Raw genomic sequence first — 21,356 nt, forward strand, 5'->3', positions numbered from 1 at the left:
TGCCACGCGGAAACACTCAAATACCCCCCTTCCTCCCCCCCTTTCCTGCGCACGCGCCCTGGCGGCTTTATAAGGCCGCGCGCCGCCGAGCCACGTGACACCCCCGCCGCCGGCCAACCAGCGGAGCCGCTTCAGCATCCTGGCCCCGCCCCCCTTTGAGCGCGAGCCGAAGCTGACGACGACGACGACAACAACGGGGCGGGGAGGGGGAAGAGGGAAGGCGGCGAGTGGAGTCGCTTGGCTTGGCTTGGCTGAGATCCGCAAGCCAAAACAGTCCCTTTGCAAGTCTGGTGAGGCCGGCCAGCCAATGGGAGCAAGGCGGCCGATATGACGTCAGGGACACACCATCCTCCCTCCCTCCCTCAACTGACAGCTCGCGCGCTGCGATAGGAATCTGTGAGGGAGGGGAGGGGAGGGGAGTGAGGTGGCGTTTCTCGGAGGGGCGGGGCGCGCTCGCGTGACTCCGTGCGGCGCGTGATTGGCGCTCGGGCGTCCGAAACAGAGCGTTCCTTTTCTCAACCGCCGCGCGCTGGGAGGGAGAAGGGGGGGCGGGGGGGGGGCTCGAGGGTGAGGGGAGCGCGCATGCGCATGCGTCCACGGCCACCCTATGTAGGCCTTGCGAGCCTAAGGGACAATAATAATAATCACAGTATATTGTTAATATAATAATATATATTATATTGGTATATATAAGAATCCTAATACTAATAATAATATAATAATAATATATTGTTAGTGTAATATTAATAATAGAAATATAATAATTGCTTTAATATAAATACAGCAGCATATAGTTAATACAATTATTAATAGTAATACAGCAATTGTTAATATAATGGGCAACAGTTGTACATTGCTAATATTATATTAGCAAGCCCTATGAGGAGCGGCTTAAGGAGCTGGACATGTTTAGCCTGAAACATGCCCCCGGTGGCGCAGTGGGTTAAACCCCTGTGTCGGCAGGACTCACGACTGACAGGTCACAGGTTCGAATCCGGGGAGAGGCAGATGAGCTCCCTCTATCAGCTCCAGCTCCTCATGCGGGGACATGAGAGAAGCCTCCCAATTGTACATTGCTAATATATTAGCAAGCCCTATGAGGAGTGGCTTAAGGAGCTGGGCATGTTTAGCCTGAAACATGCCCCCGGTGGCGCAGTGGGTTAAACCCCTGTGCCGGCAGGACTTAGGACTGACAGGTCACAGGTTCGAGTTCGGGGAGAGGCGGATGAGCTCCCTCTATCAGCTCCAGCTCCTCATGCGGGGACATGAGAGAAGCCTCCCACAAGGATGATAAAAACATCAAATCATCCAGGCGTCCCCTGTGCAACGTCCTTGCAGACGGCCAATTCTCTCACACCAGAAGCGACTTGCAGTTTCTCAAGTTGCTCCTGACACGACAAACAAACAGCCTGAAGAAGAGAAGGCTGAGAGGAGATATGTTAGCCATGTATAAATATGTGAGGGGAAGTCATGGGAGGAGGGAGCAAGCTTGTTTTTTTGCATCCCTGGAGACTAGGACGTGGAACAATGGCTTCAAACTACAAGAAAGGAGATTCCATCTGAACATGAGGAAGAATTTCCTGACTGTGAGAGCCGTTCAGCAGTGGAACTCTCTGCCCCGGAGTGTGGTGGAGGCTCCTTCTTTGGAAGCTTTTAAACAGAGGCTGGATGGCCATCTGTCAAGGGTGATTTGAATGCAATATTCCTGCTTCTTGGCAGGGGGTTGGACTGGATGGCCCATGAGATCTCTTCCAACTCTTTGATTCTATGATTCTATATAATTATATAAGCATTAGTAGGTAAGGTTTTCCCCTGACATTAAGTCCAGTCGTGTCTGATTCTGGGGGTTGGTGTTCATCTCCTTTTCTAAGCCGAAGAGCCGCCGTTGTCCATAAACACCTTCAAGGTCATGTGGCTGGCATGACTGCCCGGAGTGCCGTTATCTTCCCGCCAAAGCAGTACCCATTGATCTACTCATATTTTCATGTTTATGAACTGCTAGGTTGGCAGAAGCTGGGGCTAACAGCGGGAGCTCACACTGCTCTCCGGATTCAAACCTGCAACCTTTCAATCAAGTTCCGCAGCTCAGTGCTTTAACCCACTGCACCACCGGGGCTCCTTCATTTATTTACAGCATTTATATGCCGCCCTTCTCACCCTGAAGGGGACTCAGAGCAGCTTACAAGATATATTTTCATACAATATATTATATTATTAGGATAGTACAATATAAGCATAACTATAGTAATATAATAATATATTGTTAGTATAATAATATAATAATGATAATCTACAATAGCATAATATATAATCAGCCAAGCTAGCAGTTTGAAAACATGCAAATGTGAGTAGATCAATAGGTACCGCTCCGGTGGAAAGGTAACAGCCTTCCACCTGGATACCAATGCCCTCACTGCGGGAGAACATGCAGGTCAAGAATAGGGCTCCACAGTCACCTACGTACCCACCGCCTGTCTTGGAAGTCAATCCTACTCGGACAATGAGGGTTTGCCTAAGTAAGTAAATAAGTAATTGGCAGACAGTGGAGTAACTTTGGGGCAGGGGTGATATGCTTACTCCTAGATGTTCCTGTAAGAGAGAAGGGGTGTCGTATTGAAAATGGGGCTAGCTTGGTCTGTGCTGCTCCTGAGAACAAGGTACACAGTAAACGAGATTCCACCTAAACATTTGGAAGAACTGTCTGATGATAAGAGGTTTTGATAGTTGGACCTTCTGCCTCTGAGTGTGATGGAGGTTTTTTTAAACAGAGCCTGAATGGCCATCTGTCAGGAGTGCTTGGATTGTGTGTTCGGGCATGTTGGAATGGTACTGGACTAGATGGCCCTTGAGGTCTCTTCCTAGGGCGCTTCCACACAGTCATATAACCCAGAATACCAAGGCAGAAAATCCACAATATCTGCTTTGAGCTGTGTTATCTGAGTCCATACTGCCATATCATCCAATGTGGGTATTATACAGCTGTGTGGAAGGGGCCTACCTCTCAAACCTGAGACCCGTGTTCTGACCATTATTGTTGGACTATGGCTCTGGAGACCAGGGTTCGATTCCTTGCTCAGCTACAGAAATCCATTTGGGCATGTCACATACTTTTGAATACTATAAAACCTGATAGATAGGTTCACCATACATAAAGCAGAAGCGACTTGAAGGCATACAACACCGACAACAATCCAGGGAGGCTATGTGGACCAAGAGATCCCCATATGAGACCCCCATATGCCTCCCTGGGGAGAAGGATCCTCTCCACTCTTGCTCCTCCTATGTGCTGAGAATTTAGGATCAAGAGCCCATGCTGCTGCATTTCCCGTTTTTGGAAGAGCCATCCAGTCCAAGCCCATTCTGCCATGCAGGGACACAATCCAAGCAAAGCTTTCAGAAGAACTTAACTGAAGACCTATGAAGCAGTTTTTCTAGTAATCAGAAGAAGAGCATTTTATACAATCAAGACCTCACACTGCCATATAATTCAAATTATCAAATCGGATAATCCACATGATCTGCTTTGAAATGAATTATATTAGTTAGAAGCCGTCGTGATGCAATGGGTTAAACCCTTGTGCAAGCTGAACTGAAATCCACGAGATGGGGTGAGCTTCCATCTGTCAGCCCCAGCTTCCCATGCGGGGACATGAGAGAAGCCTCCCACAGGATGGTAACACATCTGGGCGTCCCTTAGGAAACATCTCTGCAGATAGCCGATTCTCTCACACCAGAAGCGACTTGCAGTTTTTCAAGTCGCTTCTGACACAATAAAAAATTATATTAGTCTATACTGCCATACAACCCAGTTCAAAGCAGATAATCTGGATATTATATAGCAATTTAGAAGGGGCCTCAGACTCAACTCTGGCATTCATTCCCTTTAACTAACCTCAGTGTGGTTTTTATTGACTTTTTAAAATCTTAGCACTACATCTAAGATTACATCCAGACTTTTAACTGAACAGTGGCAGTCCTAAATTTACAGCTGGGCTTCATTTTAGATGGGAGACCAACCTTCCCTTGTCTTTTTGTTTTCAGGAAGCAGAGTGCCTACTGATGGTTAATGTGATACCAGCATATCACCTGATAGAACCAAATCTGAATATCTGCTGACTCTTCCATTTCTATCAAGTCTGTTTCTGTCAAATCTATTTGTTTTTTCTTATCATTTCCTTTCTGCCTTTTGCAACATCTTGATTAATAGATAAAGAAATCTTAAAATCTTGTTTGCAGGCGGGTTTCTGGTTGGCTTAATCAAGGTATTATCCTGCCAAGGAATTTGGATTATGTTTTGTAGCCAATGTGATTGCCTCTGTGCTTTGTATGATTGTCTGCCCATCTGTGAATTTTACTTCTCCATCCCCCCATTTTCTCAGATTTCCTGAAGCCTTCCCAATCCAAGTTCAGATGTCATTGCATTCCCATTTCAAATCTGTAAATTAAGGTCAGTTCCCCACATGGCTGTTTGTTCACCATTTGGTACATGTTCAAATACATAGGATTATATGGTGTACGTTTTTCAGTGTTTGCTACTAAAATATGTCAATCTAAGCACAGTGCAATTTACTTTTAACTACCCTGTTTTCCGGTGTATAAGATGACTGGGCGTATAAGACAACCCCCAAATTATCCAGTTTGGTATATACTCGCTGTATAAGACTTCCCCTCTTCCAACGCTCATCAAATAAAAAATTAAAAAACATCAGATTTGATTTCAGTATGGTAATTTTCCTATTACCGTACCTTCTCTGACTCTCAGATCTCGCAACTGCGCACCTGCGCCACTTCACTGCATTCCTCAGGAGTGAGATCTGAGAGGCAGAAAAGGAGGTACAATAATAGGATACAAGGGTGGGCCAGACGGGTGAAAGAGGCATGTTTTCTGGGCACAACATTGCTCTATCTCTTTTTTCCATACCCTGGGTGTCTTGGACACCTGCAGCTTGCTCTGCCCTTCACTTACACCTTCCCGGTGAGGTGCCCCCTCACCTCATCATCAGGATCACATTATGTCATTTCTTTTCACAAATCCGAGTGAGTGGATTTTCTTCTACCGTACTTGTACAGTGTCGCTCTTGCTGCTTTCATATGGTCGCCGCATATAGCGGGGATGCAAACGCAGCCATTTTTGAGGTCCCCCCACTATATACGGCGACTGCAGATTCTCCAGTCCGACTCGGAAGTTTCAGCAACCATCTTATAAGATGACACCTGGCGTATAAGATGACCCTCAACTTTTGAGAAGATTTCCCTGGGTTAAAAAGTAGTCTTATACACCAGAAAATACAGTAAAAGTGATAGAGTGAAAACATTTCTCAGTTGGCCACCCACTCCACAATACTTAAATGATCCAGAAATTGGGACAAGAGATACAACATGAATAATCAGGATTTGATTTTGACCATTTAAGAGGAGAGACATTAGAGTTATAATCTACTGTTTATAGAATATCAACATTTTGGCTTTAAATGCTTGCTTTACAAGGACAATGAACTTTATTACCAAACTTGTTCCCAAGACAATAAGAGGAAAACATGTTAGCATGGGGAGCTTGATGTCACTGTGTCACCAGTTCATGAGCAAAGTTCAGCTCAATGTGTTGTTGAAAAGTTCAGCACAGTTTTTCACTTCGGTTCACCTTGGTTGTAATGAGGCAAAAGGGAAAGCTTGCCAAAGATCACTAAAAGGGACAGCCCATATATCTCTTAGAACCAGCTTGACCCCACTCCACAATACTTGAACCATTCTTCTAGAGCAGTAGTTCTCAACCTTTTTTTGACCAGGGACCACTCTCCAACATTAGTACCAAAAGGGTTACAAATCAGTTTTTGGTCAACTTTAGATTCAGTTTGGTTCTTTGGGGTGCTGATTCAGAAAATTGCACTGGATAGAATACATCAGCTCTAGTTTCTGATAGAGAATATATGCCATCTTGTAATTGCCATCTGCTTGCCCACAGAAAACCACATTTAATAATCTAGAACTGATGTGGTAGTAGTAATCTTTCATGGGTACTCAGCCTTTCCCCTCACGACATCCTCGTTGCCTTGGTACTATAAGAGGGTTTCGCAAGACCCGTTGCTCTTGTTGCCGCGTGGTTTCCTGGCAACAGTGTCGTAATGGTGAGGCTGCGGACCATATTTTCGTTCTTGCGGACCACTGGTGGTCCACAGACCACAGATTGGGAACCACTGATCTAGGAACACTGGTATTTCTTACTTCATCACAATCCACTCTCGTCTGGTAGCAGGTTGCAAAGTAATAATTATCACATGAACAATCTTAGGTCAAGTGAATATGTTAAGCACCCCCCCCCCCCACTCCCACCTAGCATGTATTTGAACATGTTTTCCAAGACTCTAAAAATACATCTGGCATTGTTTCACATTTAAAGACACACAATGCTGGTTTGCAGCTAAGAGAATATCTACAGCTGGCATGTGCTGTATTTAAAATCTTCACCATTTGGCAGGGCTGAGCAGACATCAAAATCACCCCCAAGTAAGAGAGTTTGGTTGGAGAGAGTGTGTTTGGCCACGACAGGGGCTTAAAATCACTATGAAAAAACCTAGGAAATTTAGCTCTCGTTTTCCCAGAATTCAGTCATCCAGCACATACATGATTTCTTGTAAATGCCCCTTCTTTGTTGCTTTATAAGTTTCGGTTCCTACTCTTTAGTTCTTTTTTCCAAAACGCTACTCAGTTAGCAGCTACTATTTATTTGCTGACTAATTTATTTTGAATGGAATCCAACACATTTGGATGAATCTCTGTTAGAGAGATGGGCAAACAGTTGCCTTTACTTTGCAAATAGTTCAGCAAACCAGAGAAAAACGTGGCTTCAATCAGAAGTAGGAAACTGCAGTGCTAAGAAGGGAACTGGGCTATATTATTTGAGTTCTCTTGTGCGCAATCAGGACCATGTATTCATCAGCACTCTCTATTCACTGTGCATATGGGAAGGGATTATATGAGGTGTTTGAATTCTCAGTAAAGCCCTCTCAATATTTCTTAGTAGTGGCAGATCATGAAAGAATGTTAGCCCTGATTACTGCCTTAATGGAAAGCCAAATAATCACTGGAGCAGATGAGGAAACTCACAACTGGGGCACTCCTATCACCTCCCATTTCCTTATGCTATGTCACTGAATCACATTATCTGGTTGCTGATAACAAAAAAGCAACCTCTCTTCAAATAGCCTGCCATATAGTTATTATATAGCTTAGTTCAAAATTAACAAACTTATATTTTCTTAAGCAAGGGATACTATACCAGTTCCTTCCTCTGAAATGCAGCTTTCAGCACCTGGTATTCATTGGAGTTCTCCCCTCTAAGTACCAACTAGAGCTGACCCTGATTAGCTTCCAAGATCCAACGGGATTTGATGCCTTGAGAGTGCATAGATGCTTCTGCTGCATAACAACATCATGACATTTTCTCTATATGATTGTTTTTGAAACTCAGGGTTAAGTTTTCGCCCAGGGCCCTTCCATACAGCCCTATACCCCAGAATATAAAGACAGGAAATCCCACAATATCTGCTATGAACTGGGTTATCTGAGGACCTTCCACACAGCCCAATATTCCAGAATATCAAGGCAGAAAATCCCACATTATCTGAGTGTGGACTCAGATAACCCAGTTCAAAGCAGATATTGTGGGATTTTCTGTCTTGATATTCTGGGATATAGGGCTGTGTGGAAGGCGCCCCAAATGTCTTTGGCATTCAGGACTTTAGACAATCTTGTTCTATCTACTTGAACTAATTTGCAATAAGCCATTGCAGTCCAGGGTTTGTACAATCCATTCCAAATAGCCCGATTAACTTCATTATTCAGGATTTGGCCAAAGCCTTTGTCCAGTCCTGCCAATTATACATGAAGAGATGGGCAGGACCATATCTTATGGGAATTACAGTTATAAAGAGCACAAGAAAAAATAAGTAGGGGAAATGGCAGAAAGAGTGGTGAATTTCTAATAATGTCATTATAAAGTGAAATCAATCCTCTGAATTTTCTATCATTCACTTTTATTTATTTTGGACATTTTTATTCTACACTTCACCTGAAACAGGTCCTCAACTTTTAATCATCCCTATTGCTTTCCATAATACCATCCAATTTTTTTTCAATTTAGCCACTGAGATTTAATGTTTCTTTTGCATGCAACAGATTCTAGATTATTTTAAAAGTTGGTTTTGTAAGTGTAGTTTCGTCTAAAATTTGTTAGCATATTTTCCCTTTACCTTAATGCATTCCACTTTTCTGATTAACTCTGAATTTTGCCTGTTTCTTGTCTTATTTTTCTACCAGTTCTGTATTCTCTTTCTCTTCAAATAACTTTTAAAACCCTCTTCTTTTAATATTGTCTCCTCTGGATTATTCAGTATCTCTGGCCTAGAACCACATATCTTTTTAACACATCTGGTGTCTGATAGTATTCTTTGGGAAGAGGATGCTGATGAGTATGTAAAACCTCCGTGTTAGATAAGGATAAATAGATCATAGCCATTGCTTTGGTTAATCGGTAACGTCACCTTTCTAGATGGGGAAAAGTTGTGAAATCTGCCCTGTGGTGTCACTGAGAAAATTAGTTGGCCTAAGCTACTTCATTTGTATAAATAGATCAGACCAGCATCCATATTGGCATGTATACTTTTAAGTGTCATAAGCTGTTCAACATTTGTAGGCATGATGATAACTCTATTCACTTTTGTCCTTCTTTCTAAAACCTTTTGGACACTGGAGGGATTAACTAAGTGGTGAGGGCACGATCAATACCCCTTTGCAACAGAATATGATTCTACCAAATCTAGAAGAAGCAGGAAGAAGACAGGAAACGATAAAGAAAAGGGATTCTCCCATGCTATATAATTACTGGCCGATCTCCAATATTTTATTTTGAACAAAATATTGAAACACATGATGGCACCTCAACTCCAAGAGTTTTTGAATGAATTGGATTGGCTATGATATATCCATTTAGATAATCTACATTACTTAGGCAATCCCTCGTAGCCCAAGGATGATGGTCCTCCAAGTGTAGTCTCTTGGCGGTTGGTATGTAGATGCTATGGAGCTCTATTCTTGATCCCGCAGTGAGGACATCAGTTTCCAGGTGGAAGGCGGTCCTGGTCAGGGTTGGCTTGACGCGCCTTTCTCTTGGCACATTTCTCGCTTTTGCCCTCTCTTTGTGCCTCTTCGAATTCTGCAGCACTGCTGATCACAACTGATCTCCAGTTAGAGCGCCCAAGGACCAAGACTTCTCAGTTCTCGGCGTCTATGCCACAGTTTTTAAGGTTGGCATTAAGCCCATCTTTAAATCTCTTTTCCTGTCCACCAACATTATGTTTCCTGTTCTTGAGTTGGGAGTATAGTAACTGCTTTAGGAGACAGTGATTGGGCATTTGGACAACATGTCTAGTCCAGCGGAGCTGATAGTGTAGGAGCATCGCTTCAATGCTGGTGGTCTTTGCTTCTTCCAGCACGCCACCTATCTTCCTAAGAGATTTGCAGGATTTTCTGGAGGCAACACTGATGGAATTGTTCTAGGAGTTGAGTGTGACGTCTGTAGACAGTCCACATTTCGCAGGCATATAACAGCATTGGGAAGACACTAGCTTTATAAACTAGTACCTTGGTCTCCCTACGGTGGTCCTGGTCCTCAAACACTCTCTGCTTTATTCGGGAAAATGCTGCACTTACAGAGCTCAGGCAGTGTTGTATTTCAGTGTCAATGTTGACTTTTGTAGAGAGGTGGCTGCCAAGTTATAAGAAATGGTCAACATTTTCTAATGTTACACCATTAAGCTATATTTCTGGTATTGGAGAGAGATTGGCTGGTGACTGCTGGAAGAGCGCTTTAGTTTTCTTGATGTTCAGTGAGAGGCCGAGCTTCTTATAAGCTTCTGCAAAGGTGTGTAGAGTGGCTTGTAGGTATTCTTTTTAATGCACACAGACTATGTTATCATCAGCATATTGAATTTCTATAACAGATATTGTTGTGACCTTGTTTTTGACTTTTAGTCTACTGAGGTTAAATAACTTGCCATAATCAGTTGTATAACAGATATTGTTGTGGCCTTGGTTTTGACTTTTATTCTACTGAGGTTAAATAGCTTGCCATAATCAGTTGTATAACAGATATTGTTGTGACCTTGGTTTTGAATTTCAGTCTGCTGAGGTTAAATAGCTTGCCATAATCTCCTCGTACATTAGGAAGTGCAGGGCAAGTGTGTGTCCTGTTGGCTACTGTTATGAAAGTTTGTTTGCAGCTTTGGTATCTGGCACACTAACCCAATCTTCATTTAGAACATGATAGTATAAAATGGCTTCTTTAAAATGGGAAAAGTGTCCGAAGCAAAACAACTTTTATTTTATTTATTTGACTTTTAATCTTGGGTTTGTTCCCTAACTTCATGTCAGCCTCCTCAAACAGTTGATAAGGAATGACTAGTCTGAAGTCACTCGGTGTCCTGTTAAATAGAGATTTGGAATCCAGTGCTCAAAGCCATCATTTTACATCACAGCAGACAAATGACTTAATTCATCTTTGCAACAGGCCTTGATTTACAAGTTTTAAATTATCTTCAGCAGTACACATCCCAGTGTCTGGAGGTGTTCATTTTCCTTAATGACAACTTGACATTTATTAACTAAAAGCATAGTTATGTCTTAATGCCTTTGGGCAGTTGATATGAATATTTTCCTTTCTCTTTAAAACCAATCTTTAGTTCTTTTATTTTCATTATGGTGGGTGACTGGTTGCAGAAAACAAAAGAGAAACAGGAGAATTAAAATAAAAAACAACCCAGTTCTGTCCTTTTCTGTGTGAAATGTCTGCGGACACTTCTTTATCATTAACTTATCACAGTTCCCCACACAGCTGTGAACAGAAAAAAGGGATTCTGCTTTATTTGTCAATATCCTGCAAATTGCTAAATAATAAACACTGAATTTGTTTTAAGAAAAATCTTGTATCCTGGAGTTTTTTTTCTGTCTCCCCATTTTTTTGGCTTCCTAAAACTTTTGTAAGACAAAAAAAATCTTTAAACTTCATATTAATGTAAAACCGTCTGTAGTCTATGGAGAATGTTAATTAAAAATGTTCAAGCTTTTGAGAGCTCTTTGTATTTTCACTGTTCTAAGGCACACCTCATCGTTCTCAGGCATAGGCACTGGTACAGCACAAATAGGCTTGGTCAGTACCCTGAGCAAATGGGAATTATGTTCAGGAATGTGCTCCATAACAGTCCACAGTTTGGAGGGGATGTCTCATTCTTGTTGGGTAAACTGGATGGCACACAACTCACTACTGTGATTCCTTGCTGCTGCATCCCGCCATCTGCTACCTGAAGAAGACACACTCTGTCCAATGGTAGGGCCAACTTCTGAACAAGCCTGGATGAAGGTGGTTAGGGGTGCAGGGCAGTTTCCAAATGGTAGCCTATTTATGTGGTTGTGTGAGCTATCTGGGGGCAGGTGAAGCAAAAATTCAATAGTATCAAAAACAGGGACACAAAAATTAATTGATTGAATATACTTACTTTACTTACTTAGGCGATTCCTCATTGTCCAAGTATTATAGCCTTCCAAGTGTAGTGTCTTGGCAGTGGATATACAGCGGACTATAGAGCCCTATTCTTGATCCACATGTTCTTCCACAGTGCTGATATTGGTTTCCAGGTGGAAGGCGGTTCTGGTCAGGGTTGGCTTGACACACCTTCTTCTTGGCACGTTTCTCCCTTTTGCCCTCCATTCGTGCCTTTTCGAATTCCACAGCACTGCTGGTCACAGCTCACCTCCAACTACAGCAGTCAAGGGCTAGGGCTTCCCAGTTCCCAGTGTCTGTGCCACAGTTTTGAAGGTTAGCTTTAAGCCCATCTTTAAATCTCTTTTCCTGTCCACCAACATGATTGAATGCCTTTTCAACAGGATGGAATCCAAGGTGGCTAAAAGCTGTTGTGAACCCTTTTCCAACATAGGTTAGACTGAGACATTGATGCCAGACATTTGTGTTCAATTATTCAACATGCAGTGATAAGAATTTATTCACATGAATTTTTTGTGACATTGTGTGCATTTACTTCATGGTCATGGAACCGGAATTGCAAATGTATTTTCAGCCAATATATATCCTTGTGTCCCTGCTGAAATGTGGTACTTCTTCAGTGGTGCATTTGGGGTACAAATAAAGTTTAAATAAATAAATAAATAAATAAATAAATAAATAAATAATTGTGCAATGTTACCTTTGCACTTAAAGACTGCATAGCAAAATGAAGTTTACTATAAATTGAGCTAGATGAAGGTTGCTGGTGGCTCTGTGATGCTTCAGTGGCACTTGCCTGTTCACATCTCCTCTTGAAATAAAGTTCCCCAGCTTCCCTCATCTGATACCCTCACAATGTGTCGGAGTACAATCCCCATTATTCCCAGCAAATATGGCTGATGAAAGAAATTCATGTCCCTTGGTAGTACTGATGTGGGGTGATGGAGTTGTTGGGTAACATACTAAGATGACATCCACAGATTGTAAAAGGCTGCAAGATATCACTGATGTGCTTTTACATTTTTTCTCCCATTAAAAACATAAAAGGAAGATGATCACGTTCTCTAGTTTTTTCCTATTACTAAATTGCTCATCCAAGTACAAAACTACGTTTTACATAAATCTGAGTAAATATTCTAACTAAAAGAAGTTAATGTATTCAATTTCCCACTTCATACTATATGCATGATATCTTGTTCTTTCAACTTGTTCCCATGTGAATTGCTTCTCAGATCATTTATCACTTGCGCTGCTCCCATTGGAATATTTTGTACGAGGCTTCTCAACTTGTCATTCCTAGGTTCCCTTGGAAATGATTTGTGTATAGAAATAGGGTTCCTAATACCCCTGAAGCAGTGAATATCATTGGGATGTATTTTTTATCATTGGCGCTCTACTTAACTGCCATTCTTTTCCACCTCCTCTGGTTAGTTCTGAGATATAGCTCCATACAATCTCCAGCTATTTGTGTCTTTATCAACCCTTCATTATATACTTTCCAGTGTTTCACAGAGTGTGTGAAACAGAGTCACAATATGTCTAAGCCAGAAGAGGCAATGGCAATGAGGAAGAACATGCAAATATACTATTTTAAGTCTAAAAAAATATGGAATTTATGAACTGAGCTTAGGAAGGGCAGGGTTCTTCCCCTTCCTGTTGAGTCAGTTGAATGCAAACTACTTTTATATTTTGAATTCAGCAAGTGAAGGAAACTAAAGGCAAAGGAGGGGAGCAGGAGGAGGCGAGAGAAACCAGGGACGCATCTACACTATAGAATTAATGCAGTTTGACACCATTTTAACTGCCATGGTTCAATACAATGGAAACATGGGAGCTATAATTGAAGATCTTAAGCCTTGTGGTGAAAATTTTAGTATTTGTAGGAAACCTACTTCATATTTTTAACAAAGAAGATTAAGTGTACTTCATGTCTGTGTTAGATCTCGTGGGTGAGGTGTTGGTGCTGTGGGACTAGTTATTCCTCGCCATCTGCTTGTGAATACTAATTTACACAACTATCTCCCAAATCCCACTAACCACCAAAATCAAGTAAGGCCCATCTGACCAACAAGGAAAATGTTTTCAGTACCAGAACAAGTAATGCTTTCACACAAAATCCTTCTCTGTTTCCATCAACCACATAAACTCTGAGGTTGCTTAGCCTTGCATGTCCTAGCTCGTACCTATGAAATGTTGGAAAGTGATGCTGTTGGGATCATTACTTGTGTCCCACATCTGATCTCATTCATCTTCTCTTATTGATTTTACCCTTCTGAAAACGAGGGCACCCAAACCACTTGTTAAAATTCATATGGTAGCCTTAGTCACATGCAAATCATTTCCTAGGTCAGAGGAAGCCTTCAGGTATTTGGTAAACATCCTGGGGTAGTTATCTTCTCTATAGCAGTGTCATCAATTGCTTAGAAACAAATACTTAGTTGGAAGGAATGCAGCTCAGGGGGTCTTTTCAGGACAAGGTTGCAAACATTGCTTTTTGGACTACAAGTCCTGGGTTTGAGACTTGTAGCATGTAAAAAAGTAATATTTTCTACCTCCGATTTTAGAATAATGCAACTATTACAGCAGGCTCTTTGGATCACAATCCCATTTGAGAATTGGAGGAAAACTATGGATTACCTCCTCTGATGTAGTCCAGAAATAATGCCCGACTGCTCACTGGAGGGAAGGATATTAGAGGTAAAGATGAAATACTTTCCCCACATAATGAGAAGACAGGAAAGCTTGCCGAAGAAAATGATGCTGGGGAAAATGGAAGGAAAAAGGAAGAGGGGCCGACCGAGGACAAGATGTATGGTATCCTTGAAGTGACTGGCTTGATCTTGAAGGAGCTGGGCATGGACACAGCTGACAGGGAGCTCTAGCGTGGGCTGGTCCATGAGGTCACGAAGAGTAGGAAGTGACTGAACGAATAAACAACAACAACCTCTTCAGAAAAGCAAACATCAGCATATACACCCAGAATCTGCACTTTTATTGCACTAGAATCTTACTTTCTTCATAGAGAAGTTCCTAGTGCAAAAAAAAAAAAAAAAGGTTTACCCAAATGTTTAGCTTAAAGTTCACTGTGTTATGAACATTATAAAGGGGCAGAAAAGAAAGTGAATAAAAGCCCTTTTGTGTCTGATTTATGGACATTTTGAGGCACATCCATAGACTTCAGATTAAGAACCATGTATGGTATTCCTATTAAGATAATTAACCTGTGGCAAGACACAGTGTATGGCTGCAATTGTGTTGGATAAACAAGGGATGTAGCAATGTAGTAGAATTATCATACTAAGCATTGCAACTTAAAGAGCCTGTGAAATAAAAACATGTGGGCTGAAGCATGGCTCAAAATAATTATTAGGAGTACACCACTACTTATTAAGCTATAACTTGCACTAAATCTAGTTTGGTTTGATTAAGTTACTATATTTCAAAGAACAATACTTAGGTCGCTGGTCTGATGTTAAAATTCAGAGTTGGCACTGCAATTTTCATGTAAATGAAAGTCTAGCTGAATTTAGATTGGGAAGGGGAGATTGTATTAAAATCTGCAAAGTTGAACCAGCAAACGTGGAGGGCCAACTGTAGCTTGATGGGATATGCACAGAGCAGGGATAAAATGACTGTCCTTAGAGTTTTCCTCTGGAAACAATCTGTTACAAAATCTACACATTTCCAAAACTATGCTCTTTGTCCAATGTTCTGCTTCTACCTGTTTGTCTAGTCTCTGTTCTCTTAGTCAAAGATGCCTCATCCACTTATGATCTGTCAGCATTTCCTTTCTTTTTACACTCTTCCCCTTTTGTTTTGTTTTTTGGGTGGTGTAAATGCCTTGTTGTTCTAGTCCCACCTCTTTGGAACACATCTCCAATTGCCCCATTTTACACATAGAAAACTCAGGTTGAGAGACAGGCTTTTGATCAGCCCTTGGGAAATTACTTTTTTTTTGAAAGAGCATAATCACTGACCAGGCTTGTCAGGGGATTCTGGGCACTGTAGTCCAAAGTGTAACTCCCCCACCTCTGCATTTAACCAAGGTCAGCCAGAAAATTCACCATGATCAGACCGTCCTTTGAACACAACCCAGATCTTCCTCTGAACTACAAGCCAAAAACCACCCCTCACTTTCCACCCTCTTGTTCATGTTATCTTAGGCAAAGCTGGATGTTGATTTTCTGCTTTGAAAGCATTTCGGGGACTGCTAGAAACAAATGAATAGTGTATGCGGCATCATGTTTGCTCCCAATTTATATGTGAATGTGTCAGGCAGATTACTCCGCACCAAATGTTTTCAGTTCCTTGCACATCCTGAGATTAGTATGCTGCGGCAGTTCCTGCTTTTCTCTGGCATGTTGTTCCTCCTGTTTCTCCTATGTAAACATCCCATAATTAGTACTAATCTAGCAGGCTGTCACTGGCATCCTCTGCCAGTTACCTATGGGACACATTCCCCCTCAGGTCTTTGTTTTTCTAGCTTTTTTCCACCACCCTCCATGCTGAATGCATTTCTCATCTTCTTCCTTTGATTTTCTCCCTGAAATATTTGGCCTGCTGCCACTTTCTCCACTGTTGCATGTTCTGGGGAACTAATCCTCCAAGTGTCCTTTTATTTCAACCATAGAGGTCATGTTGCTTGGCACAATTTGGGCAATCCTACTGTATCCCTCAATATGGGGAAATCTATATAAATAAAAATGTAGTGTATTGTCGAAGGCTTTCATGGCCGGAATCACTGGGTTGTTGTAGGTTTTTTCGGGCTATACGGCCATGTTCTAGAGGCATTCTCTCCTGACGTTTTGCCTGCATCTATGGCAAGCATCCTCAGAAGTAATGAGGACCTCACTACTTCTGAGGATACTTGCCATAGATGCAGATGAAACGTCAGGAGAGAATGTTTCTAGAACATAGCCATTTCACCCGAAAAAACCTACAATAACCCAGTAAAAATGTAATGTTCATTTGTGGGATTAACATAACTGAAAAACCAATGGATGAATTGACACAAAAATTGGACACTACACTCTTAATAGACCAGTGAGTGACCATCACTCTTACCCCCCCCCCCCCCAAAAAAAACAGGACTTAAAAACCAAAAAGGTTAAATGACAATACAGTGCATATTTTCAATTTCCGATTCCTGGACTGCAGCTCTCAGCAATCCTACAGATAGATAGATTATAGATAGGTAGGTATTCATTTCATAGAGATAGATAGGTAGGTAGATCGAGGACTGTTGGGATTTGCAGTCCAAAATAGGTAGAGAAGGAAGAAAGGAGAGAAAGAAAAGGAAAAGATAAAGGGAGGGGAAGGTAGGAAAGAGGCAGAGAAGGAAGGAAAGAAAAAAAGGAAAGAAGAAAGGAGAGAAAGAAGAAGGGAAGGTTTGCCACAGTAACGCGTGTAGGGTACATCTAGTTAAAAATATAAATAAAAACTGAATTGAACAAGCTTGACATTGGGAAGGTAAGGAGCATGAATCCTATATTTCTATGTCTGTGTATATTCATGCATTTGGCCTGCCCTCCTCACCACTCATAGACTAAGGCCCCTTCTATAAAATCCAGATTCTCTGCTTTTAACTGGGTTATATGGCAGTGTGGACTCCGATAATGTGGATTATCTGCTTTGATAATTTGGATTATATGGCAATGCAGAAGGGACCTAAATCAGTGGGAGCTATGCACCTCTCTAAATGTTGTTAGGCTATAATTCCCAACATTCCTCATCAATAATTATACTGGGAGATGTCTTTTCTGGCTACGTCACTGGATTGATGGAGTGAGTATGCTGCGGGTGCATTGTATACATACGATGGTCTGTATTTTTCCATACAACAATGAAAGCAGGAATATGTGCATGGAGGAGGTGGTTAGAATGTAGTGAGAAAATAGCACAAGGGGGAATGGAGTAAGGTTTTCATCTTCCCTCCCGTCAATCTCGCCTTTCAAACAGGAGCCTCAGCAGCTACATTTCTTGGACAGCAAAGGTTTTTCTTAAGGTTAATATGACCCGTATTCTATAAATTGCCCTGCTAGAATCTAGAGCAGAGCAGACAATTTTTTCTCTTGAGACCATTTGACATACTCGGGGAAGAAACAAGATAAACTGTTGGCTCTGGAGCATTCATTTCATAAGACGAGGAAAGCGTGTCTCCTTTCCCCTACTTGGCAGGTTCAGGAATGCCAAAGAGTTTTGCAAGTGTTCTCTGTTTTAAACACATGGTGCCAACTTTAGAAGGAGTAAATCTTGCAATATGCCTAGATGTATAGCTAGCCTTTCTTGATATAGCAAGCTATGCAGGAGAAGGTAACATCTGAGTTCCTATGATAGAGACACTACACAGTTATAGCATTATAATCTCACTTTAACTGCATTGGTTCCATCCTATGGAATCCTAGGAGTTGCAGTTTAGAGAAGAGTACAGAGGGCCCTTCCACACAACCATATAACCCAGAATATCAAGGCAGATAATCCACAGCAGGCTCGTAGCCGGGGGGGGAGGGGGGGGGCTTGAAGAGCTTCAGCCCCCCCCCCCCAAATTCTCAGGGTGGTCCGTGCGAGAAGGCCTTAGTGGTACGTTATTTAAACTGTTATGTTTATTCATGTCATGATCTGATCACCATATATCCCATATGCATGGGGGTATTGGAACAATGATACAAAAACTTTGCTAGGGTAGATCCTGACCCCCCCCCCCCCAAATCAAAATCCTGGCTACGGGCCTGATGATCCACCGTATCTGTTTTGAACTGGGTTATCTGAGTCCATACTGCCACATAACCCAGTTCAATGTGGATTTTGTACAGCTTTGTAGAACGGGCCTTAGAATCCTCTTCCAGAGAGTTTTAGTATCTCGCCAAACTAGAAACCCTGGAATCCTCTTCCAGAGAGTTTTAGTATCTCACCAAACTACAAACCCAGGGTTCCATGGGATGTTGCCAGAGCACAAAAAGAAGATGAATAAACAATCACAGTGCTGTGGTTATAGCGTGAATAGACCACAAATGATTTGCCCAAGGCAGAGTGAATGGAAACTATCAGAGCACAGAAAAAATATTTATGATGGCTTTGATTCTCAGAACTTGGCCAGCCAGCACAGCCAATGACGGCGCTGGCTGGAGAATTCTCATAATTATAGACTTAAAATGGGCCTTTTCCAAAAACTGGTGGTGACCCTTGTGAAGGCATAAACAGGCCAAATTATGGGCCAGGGTCAGAGCAGAACTAGGGCTTCCTCCTTGTGACTTCTTCCCAGGGTCTCCTGCAATGCAGAAAGCCGCATCCAAGGATTTGTAGTGCCCGCAAATGAGTTTAACATGACCGGATGACTGTTCATTGGCTGCTGAATTCCCTCCACCTCGATGGTGTGTCTGGATGTGTGGTTTTCACTCCATTTGGATGGAGAGTGTTATACATTTAAGCCTGTTGCCAAGTTCCACATTGCCTTCCTGTTGTCATGGTTGTAGTTCAGAGGTACACTTTAGTTACTTGTCACAACTTTGTGTAGGTATTTGGAATAGATAATGGATCCAGAATTAGGTGTACAGTGTCGACCAGGCACTGGTTTTGTTTGCAGTCCCTTTCTGGGGGAATTGGTGGATTCTGGAGCTGGTCTTGTCCACTGGTGAGCAGATGTCCTGACTACATTCTTTAGTAACTGAGATCTTTTTTGGGACTCTGCTTGACCGGTCTCTCATTTCATTCCTAAGAGATCAGGCGGCAAGCTGGATCTGCAGGCTCATTGATCAACAGGCAGGTTGGTCAATGTCTGGGTCCAGACCCATATATGAGCCTGTCTACAACTGTAGCTAAATAAAGCTGTGGCCTTTTTCTCTTCGATATATTGTGTCTGTTTGGTCTTTGGGGTTGTTGTGGATCTCAACCCTAAACATGCAATACATTGGCTACCAAACACCAAAACTGGATGTTCGACTGAGTTGTGTTTAGATAGATAGATAGATAGATAGATAGATAGATAGATAGATAGATGATAGATAGATAGATAGATAGATAGATAGATAGATAGATATGAGAGTCAGAGACATTTCATTTTGCAGAACTCATTAAATATATGTTTTGTTCTAGACTTCAATTTACTTCAATAGTCTTTGGGGTTGTTGTGGATCTCAACCCTGAACATGCAATACATTGGCTACCAAACACCAAAACTGGATGTTCGTCTGAGTTGTGTTTAGATAGATAGATAGATAGATAGATAGATAGATAGATAGATAGATAGAGATAGAGGTATAGATAGATATGAGAGACCAAAGACATTTCATTTTGCAGAACTCCTTAAATATATGTTTTGTTCTAGACTTCAGTTTACCAAATGGAATAGGATAGCTCCTCTTTGGGGAATTCTACCAAGACTAAGGAAATGGGATCTCTTTCACTCCTAAATTTGTGTTTCAGGGAATATTTTCTAAGCTTCCTCCACATGTTCCCTCTATTGTTTGTGATAGTGGGGGTATGTGTCTATATGTCTCAGAATAATATCATTATTACCATCAGTTTAAAATATTTTAACCCCCTTTAAAGCAATTTTAAATGTTCTGTCTGCTCTTGGAAGGTAAACAGGGTCAGGCCTGGTTAGGACTTGAATGGAAGATGTTGAAGGTATACCAGGGACCTCAGGCTATATTTCAGAGAAAAGATTCCTTGTCTAAGAAAATCTTATGAAATTTATGAGGTCACCATAAATCAACAGGCAGCTCGAAGATGATAATATATATACACACACATACACATATCCTGCTGCCTATTGCAATCTGTACTGAGCCTTCTATGTACTCCTCAGAACCTGTAATAACAACTTGGATGTTCGAACCCTTTGTGCCTTGGGAGTTTTGAATTAGTATTGCCCCATCTTTGAAACAACAGTGTTTTATTAGTTAGTAATTTGTGTTATGCATTTAGGACACGTGTTCCATTAAGCTCTATCATCATGTTTACAATTCCCCCATTAAATTGTTGTGTACATTTGGAGTCTTGTATTTTTTAAATGCTCCTTTATGTGGTTCCATGGCACACCTTTATTGGCATAGGGCCAGTTTCACATTCTTGCACTTAATGGATTCATAGGAATTGTTAAGATCTTTCAATGATTCCGAATAAATTTATTTGTTGCCCAATAGCTTGTGAGAGCCAAATGTGATGATGATTATTATTTCTATCCTGTTTTTTCTCCCCAAAACTGGAATTCAAGTTTCCTTATAAATTAAATAAGTACGAACTTGCTTTGTTATTTCTTGTCATGTCAACATCAGCTTATGGCAACCCTACAAAAGAGGCTTTGTCATCTAGCTGGAATGTGTCCAGAGGAGGGCGACTAAAATGATCAAGGATCTGGAGAACAAGCCCTATGAGGAGTGGCTTAAGGAGCTGGGCATGTTTAGCCTGAAGAAGAGAAGGCTAAGAGGAGATATGATAGCCATGTGAGAGGAAGCCACAGGGAGAGGAAGCCACAGGGAGGAGGGAGCAAGCTTGTTTTCTGCTTCCTTGGAGACTAGGATGCGGAACAATGGCTTCAAACTACAAGAGAGGAGATTCCATCTGAACATGAGGAAGAACTGTGAGAGCCATTCAGCAGTGGAACTCTCTGCCCCGGAGTGTGGTGGAGGCTCCTTCTTTGGAAGCTTTTAAACAGAGGCTGGATGGCCATCTGTCAGGGGTAATTTGAATGCAATATTCCTGCTTCTTAGCAGGGGGTTGGACTGGATGGCTCATGAGGTCTCTTCCAACTCTTTGATTCTATTATTCTATGATTCTATTGACCTTCTTGGATCTTGCAAAC

General features: G+C 41.7%; 1 protein-coding gene across 1 annotated transcript in view; it reads right to left on the reverse strand.

The window, feature by feature from the left end:
• Positions 1-66, reverse strand: part of INSIG1 (insulin induced gene 1) — a 15,965-nt gene extending 15,899 nt beyond the window's left edge. Inside the window, exon 1 of the mRNA XM_060782591.2 lies at positions 1-66. This exon is cut by the window's left edge and continues 38 nt beyond it. The gene's annotated coding sequence lies outside the window, so the exon portion shown is untranslated.
• Between the last annotated feature and the right edge of the window lie 21,290 nt (positions 67-21,356).

This window comes from Anolis sagrei, chromosome 6, assembly GCF_037176765.1.
Source record: "Anolis sagrei isolate rAnoSag1 chromosome 6, rAnoSag1.mat, whole genome shotgun sequence".
In the NCBI taxonomy this organism is placed as follows: domain Eukaryota; kingdom Metazoa; phylum Chordata; class Lepidosauria; order Squamata; family Dactyloidae; genus Anolis; species Anolis sagrei.